Raw genomic sequence first — 12,655 nt, forward strand, 5'->3', positions numbered from 1 at the left:
TCTGCAGTTTTCCTCTTTTTTCTTTCATAATTCCTTTTTTCATAATTTCTCTTTCATAATTTATAAAGGTGAAGAGTGCTAAAGATATGATCAATATCTCCTCATTTTTCATTTTTTGGAATATCCCTTAGTCTCCTTGGCCCTCTTAATAGTCTCTACCTTCTCTCCCCTGATTGTCGTAAGAATCTGAATATTGCTAAAAATGGACAGAGTGAACTGTAGCAGTTCTATGTAGAGCAGGGTAATTCTCTGAAATAATAATCAGTGCATTATTTTACATTTCTTCATAGCACCATTACCTAAAAAGTCAGATTTTTATTTTTGGACTGGGCTTATCCCTTTAGAAAGAGAGAATGCAGAAAATAAAGTAATCAAATCTCAACTTTTTCATTTTAAAATATGTTCTAGAAACACAGAGCATACCCTGAAGAGCCAAGGTTTTCATTGTGAGAGCCAGGCTTTTATTGTAGACAGAAGGATTTTTGAGTCTTCAACAACTTGGATGGAATCAGAACACAAATCTTATACTATAAATAGGAGTGTTAGGCAGAAGGCAGATTTTCCTCCAAAAATTACATAAATTCAATCTGCTGGAGAAAGAAGAGAGCTGAGATAGAAAGGGGGGCAAGACTTAGTTGTCACAACATCGGTTCCACTGAAGGGACCCCACACCATTTTCCCTTCATGTAGAGTCAGCCCCAGCCCCAGAGGAAGATGATAGAAACTGTAGCAGGGGGACCGGTTCCTGGAAGAAATAGGGCTGGCATCTCACTTCCTGTCCAGCAGGCTGAATGGAGTGCCTCTCAGATGTGCTCTGCACCTCAGGGCAGTGAACTGGGAGAGAAAGCTGGGACTAATCAGGACAAAAGAGACTGAGACAATCTTCTGAGTGTCCAACAGCCCAAGCGATACATATGCTCCATCCTGGAGGGAGGTTTTGGATCAGAAGAGGCCTGACAAGGGGCCATCATCAGCAGTGACGGCACAGGTGGGACTAACCTGAGGCTGTAAATGGACCTGAATGCCAGCAGGAGAGACACAGGTCAATGTCACTGTGAATGAAGTAAACCCCACTGGGTGTCCACAAGGGGCAAGGACAACACCAGCAGTCCTTTGTCCTAAAGCCATCGTGTCCATACCACCCCCTCTAAAAGCATTTAGTTGCCTTGGCTGAAGAAGGCTGAGGGGAAACCACCGATTGACTGGGTTTCCATTTAAGCCTGCCTAGAAGTAGCTACAGAGAAGGCAATGGCACCCCACTCCAGTACTTTTGCCTGGAAAATCCCATGGACAGAGGAGCCTGGTAGGCTACAGTCCATGAGGTTGCTAAGAGTCGGACGTGACTAAGCAACTTCACTTTCACTTTTCATTTTCATGCATTGGAGAAGGAAATGGCAACCCACTCCAGTGTTCTTGCCTGGAGAATCCCAGGGACAGAGGAGCCTGGTGGGAGGCCGTCTATGGGGTCGCACAGAGTCGGACACGACTGAAGCGACTTAGCAGCAGCAGAAGTAGCTAAGGTTCCTACTATCACACAGAAAGGGGCTCAAGAGAGCAAGCGCTTAGTTGTAGAAATCTAGAGAACATCACAATTCTGCATACCTGTGTTTCTACCAGTGAAAGCTGTGGACAACACACACACAAAAGGTGATGGGCTGAGAAGCATGCAGACTACTGTAGGACACCGAGCCAGCAAGGGGATGCCAGATCCATTTCAGAAGCTGGGTCTGTCTTCAAAGGGTTTTGACTCGCCGACCTCTGGCTGGCCTGCGCCCTCTTCTCAGACACACCAGACAGACGAGTAAACACAGATCACAAGTGGACCACATGTTCTTATTCTTTTTCCAAGTGCTCTGTGGCTGTGGGCCTCCCCCACTCCAGACTTTTCAAATAGGCAGATACTTGGGCCCCATAGAAGCTTCCTTCCTCCTCTCTCAGCAGACAGTGACTTACAAGACAATGATCAGACTGACGGGAGAGTCCCAGCATTGATGAACACCTTCACCTGCAGCTTTTCTCATGTTCAAGGGCTACAGCACCTAAAACCCTGAGCTGATTTACTCCTTTGAACAAAACATCTCCCTCGCTGGTTTATTCCTTTAGATACCCATGTTTCTGGATATGGAACCTGGTACCCAGTGGCTCAGTGGTGAAGAATTCACCTGCAATCCAGGATACACAAGAGATGTCGGTTCAATCCCTGAGTTGGGAAGATCCCCTGGAGAAGGAAATGGCAACCCACTGCAGTATTCGTGCCTAGAGAATCCCATGGACACAGGAACCTGGTGTGCTGTAGTCCATGGGGCCGCAAAGAGTTGGACACGACTTAGTGACTGAACAAGGACAAAAACCTCCTAACACTTCACTGTGAAGAAATTACTGTCTTTCCCTCTATGACATGGGTAACCTTGAGAAGCAGAAAAACAGTGAGATAAGAAAGTGAGGACCCTAAAAGGAGGAAAGATGGTTCAGAAGGGTGAACCTGGGGAACCTGAAGAGAATTTTTTCATCATATTTCTTAAGAGAAACCCAAGTGTGCAATGAACTACCTTTATAGGATGCTAAAAGAAATGGATATCCATATTACAGATTTGGATGCCTGACAGAGGACAGAGGGAAGGACATGTTGACATGAATGCTTTCTGATACCTTGGCATTCCATGGTTCCAAGTCAGTCAAGCGATACACCCATTGTTTTGAAATGACAGACCATCAGTCTCCATCTTACACTGAGTTTCCTAGCACTGAGCTCATTAGCTGATGCTTAAACTCTTCTGCAAATAAGGCCAGTGGTGCCAACATAGAACTCTCATAACTATCTCTCATCCAATCTTTTCTGCAACACAACCCAAAAAAGAAGCCAGCATACCCCCAGAAATTCACTTTTTATTCTTACTTATGGTGGAGAAAAAGAAGGTGGGGATAGTGAAGGTGAGCCCTGAAAAATCCCTAAGAGCCGCATCAGATGCAATGGCAAGAATGGGCAGCAACTGACATGCATGCCCCAGGGGCTGGGAGGTGCTGATGAAAAAAGCTCAGCCTCCTTCCTTAGAACATCCCTGGAGACCATTTCCATTCTCCTTTCACACCTGGCATTACTTATACTGTACCAGAGAAGGGGTTTTTATTTTTAAATTATGCATGTGGATTTGCACCTTTATTCCATCAGAATCAAACTAAATGTTATTCCACAACACTCCATAAAGTTAATGATACAACGTGACTAGCGCTCTTTCCTGAAATACGACATTCTTCAGGGACCCTGACAGTATTAAAGGGACTGGATGCCAGGGCCAAATCATGCCCCTGGAGCCACATAGAAGTTCCACAAGCACTTATATACCATGACATCTATATTCCTTAGTTTCTGTGAATTCAATCAGAAGGTTTATTATGCAAAGTCCCCGAAAAACCAGAGATACCATGGCACGGGATCTGGGAGCTGCTCAGATCTGGGCAGAACAGTCCAGAACCACATTTGACTGCAGGGAAGTGATGACTTGATCAGAGAAGAGAGGAAAAAGTAAAGACTTGAAATTAGAAGGGAAGTTAAACTTCTACCACTGTGATTCCAAAATGTGGTTAAATTTGTGAAATTAACAAATATATTCTGTGCTGCTCTCAATGAGTATTTCGAATTCACCATTGATTGATAACTGTTTTAAAAAATGAATTGTTATCTCCTTGACCCAGAGAAAGAGACTTGTAAAAGTAACTTAATTCAGAATTGTGAAAATGACAAATATTTTCTCCTCATTTCCCAGATTTAACTTAACATTTGGCCTGATCATGATATAGTTGCATTCATTTGGGGCATAGCACTCTACACATAAAGAGTAAATATGCCTATATTTCCATGTGTATATGGAGAATACTTTGGAGAAGGCATTGAAACAGGATTCTAAGGTTCTGGCTTTAATTAAAATGAAACAAAACTAGAAAGTCATATCACTTATGATGGCATGCTGGCTGTCATGGTAGTCTGTGTGGTCTTGCGTAAATTATCCAGCTTCTCTGGGCCTCAATTTATCAACTTATAAAATGGGCAAACTCCACTCTTTCAGTATAATGATGAACAGTAAAGGATACAACAAATGTGAGAGTGGTTCATTCTTAAACACTCTTTTATTTTACATATTGATAATAGAGGCATATATCCTGCTTCTTGGCCTTTAAAAAAAAAAGAATCCTAGTCCTTCAGAGCTGGGATGGATTCTATGTGATTCAGTTACTCAGACCTTTTGGGAATTTCTTATGGCAAATTCCATGGACGAGGAGCCTGGAAGGCTACAGTCCACAGGGTCGCAATGAGTCCAACACGACTTCATGACTAAACTACCAACTGTATATGGCAAATCAGCAGCTAGCACCTGGCAGAAGTTCACCACGTTCAATTCTTACTCAATAAGTGTTTCTAATGTTTCAGCAGCATGCTTCCAGAGCACTTTCTGTGATGATGGAAAGGTTCTGTGTTTTTCACTGACCAAAATGGTAGCCGCTATACACAACTGTCTATTGAGCTTTTGAAATAGATGAGTGCAACTAATGAATAAATTTTATTTTATTTTAAATAAATAAACTAAATTCAACTAATGAATGAATTTTATTTTATTTTAATTAACTTCAAAACAAATAGCCACATGTGGGTAGTGACTATCACACTGGACAGTTGTGGGCAGGATAGAAATTTGAGAGTCATATTTCCAGTACTGCTCCAGAGTTTATATTTCCCTAAGTACCTCCCGACCTAGATAATCAAAATGGCGTGATCACTCACCTAGAGCCAGACATCCTGGAATGTAAAGTCAAGTAGACCTTAGGAAGCATCACTACGAACAAAGCTAGTGGAGGTGATGGAATTCCAGTTGAACTATTTCAAATCCTAAAAGATGATGCTGTGAAAGTGCTGCACTCAATAGGTCAGCAAATTTGGAAAACTCAGCAGTGGCCACAAGTCTGGAAAAGGTCAGTTTTTATTCCAATCCCAAAGAAAGGCAATGCCAAAGAACACTCAAATTACCACACAATTGCACTCATCTCACATGTTAGTAAAGTAATGCTCACAATTCTCCAAGCCAGGCTTCAGCAGTACATGAACTTCCAGATGTTCAAGCTGGTTTTAGAAAAGGCAGAGGAACAAGAGATCAAATTGCCAACATCCACTGGATCATCGAAAAAGCAAGAAAGTTCCAGAAAAACATCTATTTCTGCTTTATTGACTATGCCAAAGCCTTTGACTGTGTGGATCACAATAAACTGTGGAAAATTCTTCAAGAGATGGGAATACCAGACCACCTGACTTGCCTCTTGAGAAACCTGTATGCAGGTCAGGAAGCAACAGTTAGAACTGGACATGGAAACAACAGACTGGTTCCAAATAGGAAAAGGAGTACGTCAAGGCTGTATATTGTCACCCTGCTTATTTAATTTATATGCAGAGTACATCATGAGAAATGGTGGGCTGGAGGAAGCACAAGCTGGAATCAAGATTGCCGGGAGAAATATCAATAACCTCAGATATGCAGATGACACCACCCTTATGGCAGAAAGTGAAGAGGAACTAAAAAGCATCTTGATGAAAGTGAAAGTGGAGAGCGAAAAAGTTGGCTTAAAGCTCAACATTCAGAAAACGAAGATCATGGCATCTGGTCCCATCACTTCGTGGCAAATAGATGGGGAAACAGTGGAAACAGTGGCTGACTTTATTATTTGGGGCTCCAAAATCACTGCAGATGGTGACTGCAGCCATAAAATTAAAAGACGCTTACTCCTTGGAAGGAAAGTTATGACCAACCTAGGCAGCATATTAAAAAGCAGAGACATTACTTTGTCAACAAAGGTCCATCTAGTCAAGGCCATGGTTTTTCCAGTGGTCATGTATGGATGTGAGAGTTGGACTGTGAAGAAAGCTGAGTGCTGAAGAATTGATGCTTTTGAACTGTGGTGTTGGAGAAGACTCTTAAGAGTCCCTTGGACTGCAAGGAGATCCAACCAGTCCATCCTAAAGGAGATCAGTCCTGGGTGTTCATTGGAAGGACTGATGCTGAAGCTGAAACTCCAATACTTTGGCCACCTGATGCAAAGAGCTGACTCATTTGAAAAGACTCTGATGCTGGGAAAGATTGAGGGAAGGAGGAGAAGGGGATAACAGAGGATGAGATGGTTGGATGGCATCACTGACTGGATGGATGTGGTTTTGGGTAGCCTCTGGCAGCTGGTGATGGACAGGGAGGGCTGGCATGCTGTGGTTCATGGGGTCACGGAGAGTCAGACAAGACTGAGTGACTGAACTGAACTGAACTGAACTGAAGTACCTCCCAGCAGCAGGAACTTGCAATGTCTGTCTCTACTGGGACTTTCAATCCTATAAAGGGGGGACATGTCTAATGAGCTAAAATACATGGAGTTCTCACCCCGTAGAGCCCCACACACCAGCCTCTCTCTCCCAAAGAAGAGCCTTGAGAAGGCAACCCTTAATAAAAAAGAATGAAAGGCCAATGGTGGGATTTCCAGAATGAAGGCAAAAACACTCTAATTAGCAAGAGGCTCCTTCTCAAAGAATTCCCTAGATACCACTCTCCTCTCCACCTGCATTCATGGCCCCAACCTCCCTCCCACCCATCACATACCCAATATCCTGCTCACACAGGCCAGGAGAGGCAAGATCTGGGCCACTTTGAAGACGTGAATTTCTCCAAAGAAGCAGAGATTGCAGTAGCTGCAGAATATTCTGGGTTGTGTGTGTGTGTGTGTGCACTCGCACGCACACACACCTGCATGTGTTTCTTCCCCTTTTTTAACAGCTCTAATTCCAGCACTGAACTTGAGACTGATCATTATTTCCTCCTCTCATTATCTCACGACATATTCATACCAGCACAGACAAGACTCCCAATGTCAACATTGTTTGCTTTCCTTTCAGAGTAAGACACATTCTATCCTCCACTATCACACATTTAGAGCAGATGTTCCTAAAAAAGGATAAACCATGTGCTTAACATATTTTATTCCAAGGGGTAATTTTAGAAATTATTGCAATCAATGAGCTAATAATAATGGTGGTAATGATGAGGCCAAGTTATTATTACCTATTACCTTTAATCATCGACAGCAACTCAATTGGATGTAATTAGAGGCATCATCATAAGTAACGTGGAGCAGATGGAAGATGCTGGGCCTTGCGTTTCCAGGACTGAGTGGGAGGGTTAACGATGGAGCAGTGGGCATTAAAAATGGGCCACTTATGTCCAAAATTCACCCTACCCTTGAATCTTCCATGTCCAATACCCACAAAAACAGATTTGAAATTATCAGAAGATATAAGGAGCCAACCCCACCGCTTTCAAAGTCCACTCACTAATTGTGAGTGGCAAGACCCCAGTTCTGCCCCATTTTCATCTTTATGGGTTAAACAGTGGCCTTCTTTATTTTTTCTTCTTTCAATTTCATTGGCACAAGAAAAACAGAGCAATAGTCTATTGTGTCCTTCTCTCAACCTCCCTCATTCCAGAAAAGCATGCCTCTAGGGTGATTATTACCTTTTGAAAACATGCAAATGCTTCAGTGAGTCACTTAGCTTTAATTTAAAATTTGGCATGAAATACAGTATGAGCCTATATCACCAGTGAGTCAATAACACCACAAAACAACAATTTCCTATATGCTGTTTTATAGGGGCACGGTTCACAAACATGTAAGACACAGATGTGCAAGCTGATGTGAAAAAAAAAGCCTGGAACCTGGGGCTTTAGAATTGGGGTTCAGTTTGTGCAACGGCTGATTAATGGGCCATTACATGGGGCAAGTTACCTGTCCTCTGTGAGCCTCTGTTCTATCAACTATGAACAGTTAGCTTGTGTTAGCATTCCCCTTTCTGTAAGCCAGGGAGACCTTATGCTTTTCTCAATAAAAGCACTTGTCTCCCTACGCTGCAAATGTGGATTTACCTTCCTGGGTTGGCCACCGACTTTGAGAAGGTACTGTACTGAAGTTATTCCTTTCTCTATCCCTGGTATCTGGCACTTACTAAGTGCTCAAAAAAGTGAGTTTTCATATCCCGAAAGAACTTGCAGTCTAGACAGACAGGCAAGACCAACAGTGGCAAAACAGAGAGTGACCCAAAAGCCAAAGATGTAATAGAGTATAGAGGATTCATATGGCTCACTCGGGTTTCCCAGGTGGTCTTAGTGGTAAAGAACCTGTCTGCCAGTGCAGGAGATGTAAGAGGTGTGGGTTTGATCCCTAGGTTGGGAAGATCCCTTGGAGGAGAGTGTAGCAACCCACTTCAGTATTCATGCCTGGAGAATCCCTAGGACAGAAGATCCTGGTAGTCTACAAAGAATCAGACACAACTGAAGTGACTTAGCATGCACAGATGTGTGTGACTCACTAACCCACTGGGAGGCAGTGGGACTGAACTAGGCTTTGAAGTGAAGTGAAAGTTGTTCATTTGTGTCTGACTCTTTGTGACCCCATGGACTATACAGTCCATGGAATTCTCCAGGCCAGAATACTGGAGTGGGTAAGGTTGTACTAAAATGTTTACAAAGATAGTCTCCAGACTACCTAATTAGCTTCACCTCTTCATCCTTTGGTTTCATATATGTTAAGTGGCTATAACATCCATCCTCAACAACCATGTAGAGATGAAACACTTCTTTTTTCTTCTTTTTTAATAGATACACTCGTTGCTGCCCAGAGAAACAAATACCATATAAATATTATAACAATAATCATACCGAGAAATAAAATAATAATGATGCAAGCATCTATATAATGTTTCATGTCTGTGGTCTTTGAGGGGAGTTTTTACTCAAATATCTCTAAATGAATAAATACATCTGGTTCATAAAGATGTCCAAAGGCACTTTTTTCTACTCATATCCACACATACCTCACTATAGAACTAAAAACAAATTCACTTAGAACTTTTATGGAATCACAGTCCTTAAAAAAATCAGAGTTCTCATTAAAGCCAATAGGAATTTGTTATAAAAATTAATAACAGGATATAAGCTTATAGGATCTTATCAATAATATCTTTACAATCTGTTGGTCTCTTTGAGATGTGCCAAACATAACCAAGATTTATTGATGGAATCAATGTTTGAGGGCATAAAACTTTATATGTGTTTTCCTTTGCTCAATTAGTAAATCTCGTCTAAGTTACGAAATTGTCCTGAGGTTTCACTTAGCCATGGCCAAATATCATGCTCAAAGTAGATACTTTCATTTGGATTATCTGCTTAAATGTTCTAATTCTCCACTTTACTTCATGGAATTACAGAAACTCAGCCAAAGTAAAAATCTTTAACTAAAAAAAATTTACGTTGTAACTACAACGGACAATGTTCTACGAGTGACATGTGAAAGGGAATAAAAGCATGAATAACAGAAACCCAGATGTGTTAGTCGATAAAGGGAGTGGAAAAAAGAGAAGTCTAGCAAATAAATACAAAGCCCTACAGAATAAGGGAAATGAGAGAAGTAAACTCAGGGTCCTGCGAAATCTCCAATTGAACTGGGGATATGACAAAGGAGCATGGATTCTTTGGGCCACTGGCTCTGGACCAGAAGAGTTAAAAGGGTTGTCAGTGCAGAGAGAAAAGCTTGAGCAATGACAGGGAATCAAGAAAACACAGGGAAAGCAATTAGCATTCCTCTACTTTTCCTCCCAGCAGAGGAATATTGGAAAATAAAATCAGAAAGATAGATTGGACCCAAATTCTTGAGGGTGTTGAATATCAGACTAAATATTTTCAGCTTAATTTGGTTAAGTCATGAGAGACCACTCTAGAGTTGTTGTTGTTTTTTTTTAAGCAAGTTAATGGCCTACATTAATTTATTATTGATCGTTATTCATCCTCTTACATCCAATTGCTCCCCAATCCCTATCAGCTCTACCTTGTACTCTCACTGCAGCACTGTCTTCTCAGGGTCCCATGTTAGAGACCCTCCATTCCAGGACAGCCTCTATCATGTTCCCCGTCTCCTCCCCTACCCTGAAATCCTGCAACTTAAGCAGAAGTGTGATTGCATCATCCCCCAGCTTAAAGTCCATCAGTAGGCTCCTCTTTCCTGGAGGATGAGCTCCAAACCCTCAGCATGGCACACAAGGCCTGTCATCTTCTAAACTTCACCTGTCTATCCAGTTACACCCTCAAACACACATGTCCTGTGCCCCTCCCCTGGCCCATGCTTTGGCCTGGAATTTGTCACTGTTCCATTATACACCATGATTTCTCACACCTCCAAACCTCAGTGTATGTAACCTCCCTGTCTGCCTGGGAACATACTACTGATCCTTGGAAATTCAGCTCAAATGTTACTTCCTCCAAAGCCTTCCCTGATAATCTCCAGCCTCGCACCCCTTATTCAGTTAATACCTTCTTTCCTTCTCTTCCATAGCATCATGTAAGAGCTCTGAGACTCCACTTCTCACATGTCCCTGTATTTGTTTGCACAACCGTCTTCCCGCTGCCCTGGGCACCACCATTTCTCGTTGCTCTCTGCAGTCCTAAGGCAGATGGTCAATACACAATGGTTAGATAAGCTAATGCATATATTTTTTAATCACATCAACTTCCTGAAAATCTCTAAAGCAGAGGAAAGTAGAGAGCTTTAGAAGCATGACTAGGACAGTGATGTATTAGGTAAATTGGATGAGAGACTACAGGTTTGGAAGGAGGCGGAGAAGATGATAGATTCTGCTTTGAACATGGAAAATATGCCTTTGGCGTCCACCGCAATCAGGACCTGCTTTTGAGGCGGCGAGTGATTCTGATTAGACAGGAACAGAGAATTAAGTCGTTCTGTTCCCTTCCCAAGCCTAACACCACCTTCTCTTTTTGATAACTTCCTCCAAGATGATCCGAATTTCTTTAGCCCTGTCTCTCTTATCCAAATATTTCCTTGAACAAGAACTCAAACGGGCACGTTTTCAGATCCTGTGTCTCTGAATGTGTGTGAGCTCAGAGAGAAGGAAACAGAAAATGATTTGCAACCTGGCTCTGGAAGGAGAGCAACTGTCAAGGGGGCCAGGATTGTTTTTGTTATTACTGCCTCGCTTTCAGCCCGTGTCTGTTTATTGTTATTGTCTTGTCCCCTTACTGATGCTCAATCCATTTCCTCATCACAAGTGTGAAAGGAAGCCTGGCAAAAGTCCCCCTAGCGAAAGTTCCGAATAGATAACGGATTTGTCCTGAGATAGCACGACATCTGTTAGGTATTTGGAGACGTTGTCCGTCCTGCCTTGAAGGATACTTAGGCAGTCAGGCTTCTTTCTCCCTGGAAGGCTATAAAACAGTGGCAGGAAAGAGCTAGCGATGCTTGCTTATAAGAGCCAGTGCTGGGACGCGCAGCTTGAAAAGGCAAGCGTGGCGTTTAAATTTAGCACGTGTGCTTGAATTCATATTTACACAGAACTTGAATCAAGACAACACAGAGAAGTATTAATAACATGTATAATGCCGAGATTAGTTGTGTAGTGGACCCTTTCATCTGCATAACCAATTTTTACACACCTCTGTTGAGAATTTCAGATTCTTCTCTTTTATTGCAAAGGCTTTTGTAAAAATTCATATCAAACGAATTTTAAAAGAAGCTTCAGGGAAATCCTTATTGCTTCTAGAAACAGCTGGTCTGGTGGGGGTTCCAGTGAAACCCCAGAATCTTTTTCTCCTCCCACAATTTTAAAGCTTACCGAAGAGGAAATCAACACCAGAGAGAAAAGAAGGGAAGTTGGAGAGAAACAGAAGAGAAAGGTGAGGGCAAGAGAAGCTGCTGGATAAATGACATGCAGTCCCAGGAAAAGAGAGAAAGAAGTGAAAAAAAAAGCCTAGGAGAGGGAAAGAGGATGACTAAGAAGGAGCAATTAGATTTTTAAAGTAGTTATAAAAGAAAAAAAATACAAAGTATAATATCTTCTTTAACTTCAACAAGGTAAAAGATATCCTGAAGGAAAGCTACAACAGTTGCAACCAAGACAAGTCATTTAAAAAAAAAATCCCATTTGGAAATTCAGAGGTTATCAAAGTAGAAATTAGCAAACTAGATTCCTGGAACAACATTTAACAAATCAAAACCAAGCTTAGAACTATGCAGGATGTCTGAGAAAAGACAGATGCAAGAAGAGGAGAAAGAAAAATTAGGAGAAAGACAGAACAAGAGAAGGGGAGGAGAGTGAGAGAAAGCCAGGAACAAAAGTTGGAATATTTGCTTTATGAAGTATTAATAACTTGCAAAGGGTTATTTGTCATTGCTGAATTTAGAAATTTATTATCCTATATTAACAAGAGACCAAAACGTCTAGAGTCATTGGCTCAGAGTGTTTTCAAACTATGCTTTCCACCAGAGGACAGTGACCCAGGTTGACAGGCGGTCTCGTTTGGAAAGGGGAGAGGACAGAACCCCACGTCTGCCAGTTACCAGACTCACTTCCCCGCTCATGGCCAGAGAACTCCTCTGGGGGCCGAGGGAGACTTTGAAGTCCAAAGGAGTTTGGGATGGGGAAACGGGAGGGACTGTGGAAAAGAGAATGAGAATTTATTATCAGGACCTTTGGGGGGTTTCAGATAAAAGCCCTAAATTAACTCTTAATACTTATGAAATTCTGTGCTGTCACCCACTTTCTTAACTTTATTGCTCTGGTGTTTGC

This window comes from Bos grunniens, chromosome 11 (genome assembly GCF_055505025.1).
Source record: "Bos grunniens cultivar Pamir isolate PY7600 chromosome 11, Bosgru_T2T1.0, whole genome shotgun sequence".
NCBI classification, from domain to species: Eukaryota; Metazoa; Chordata; class Mammalia; order Artiodactyla; family Bovidae; genus Bos; species Bos grunniens.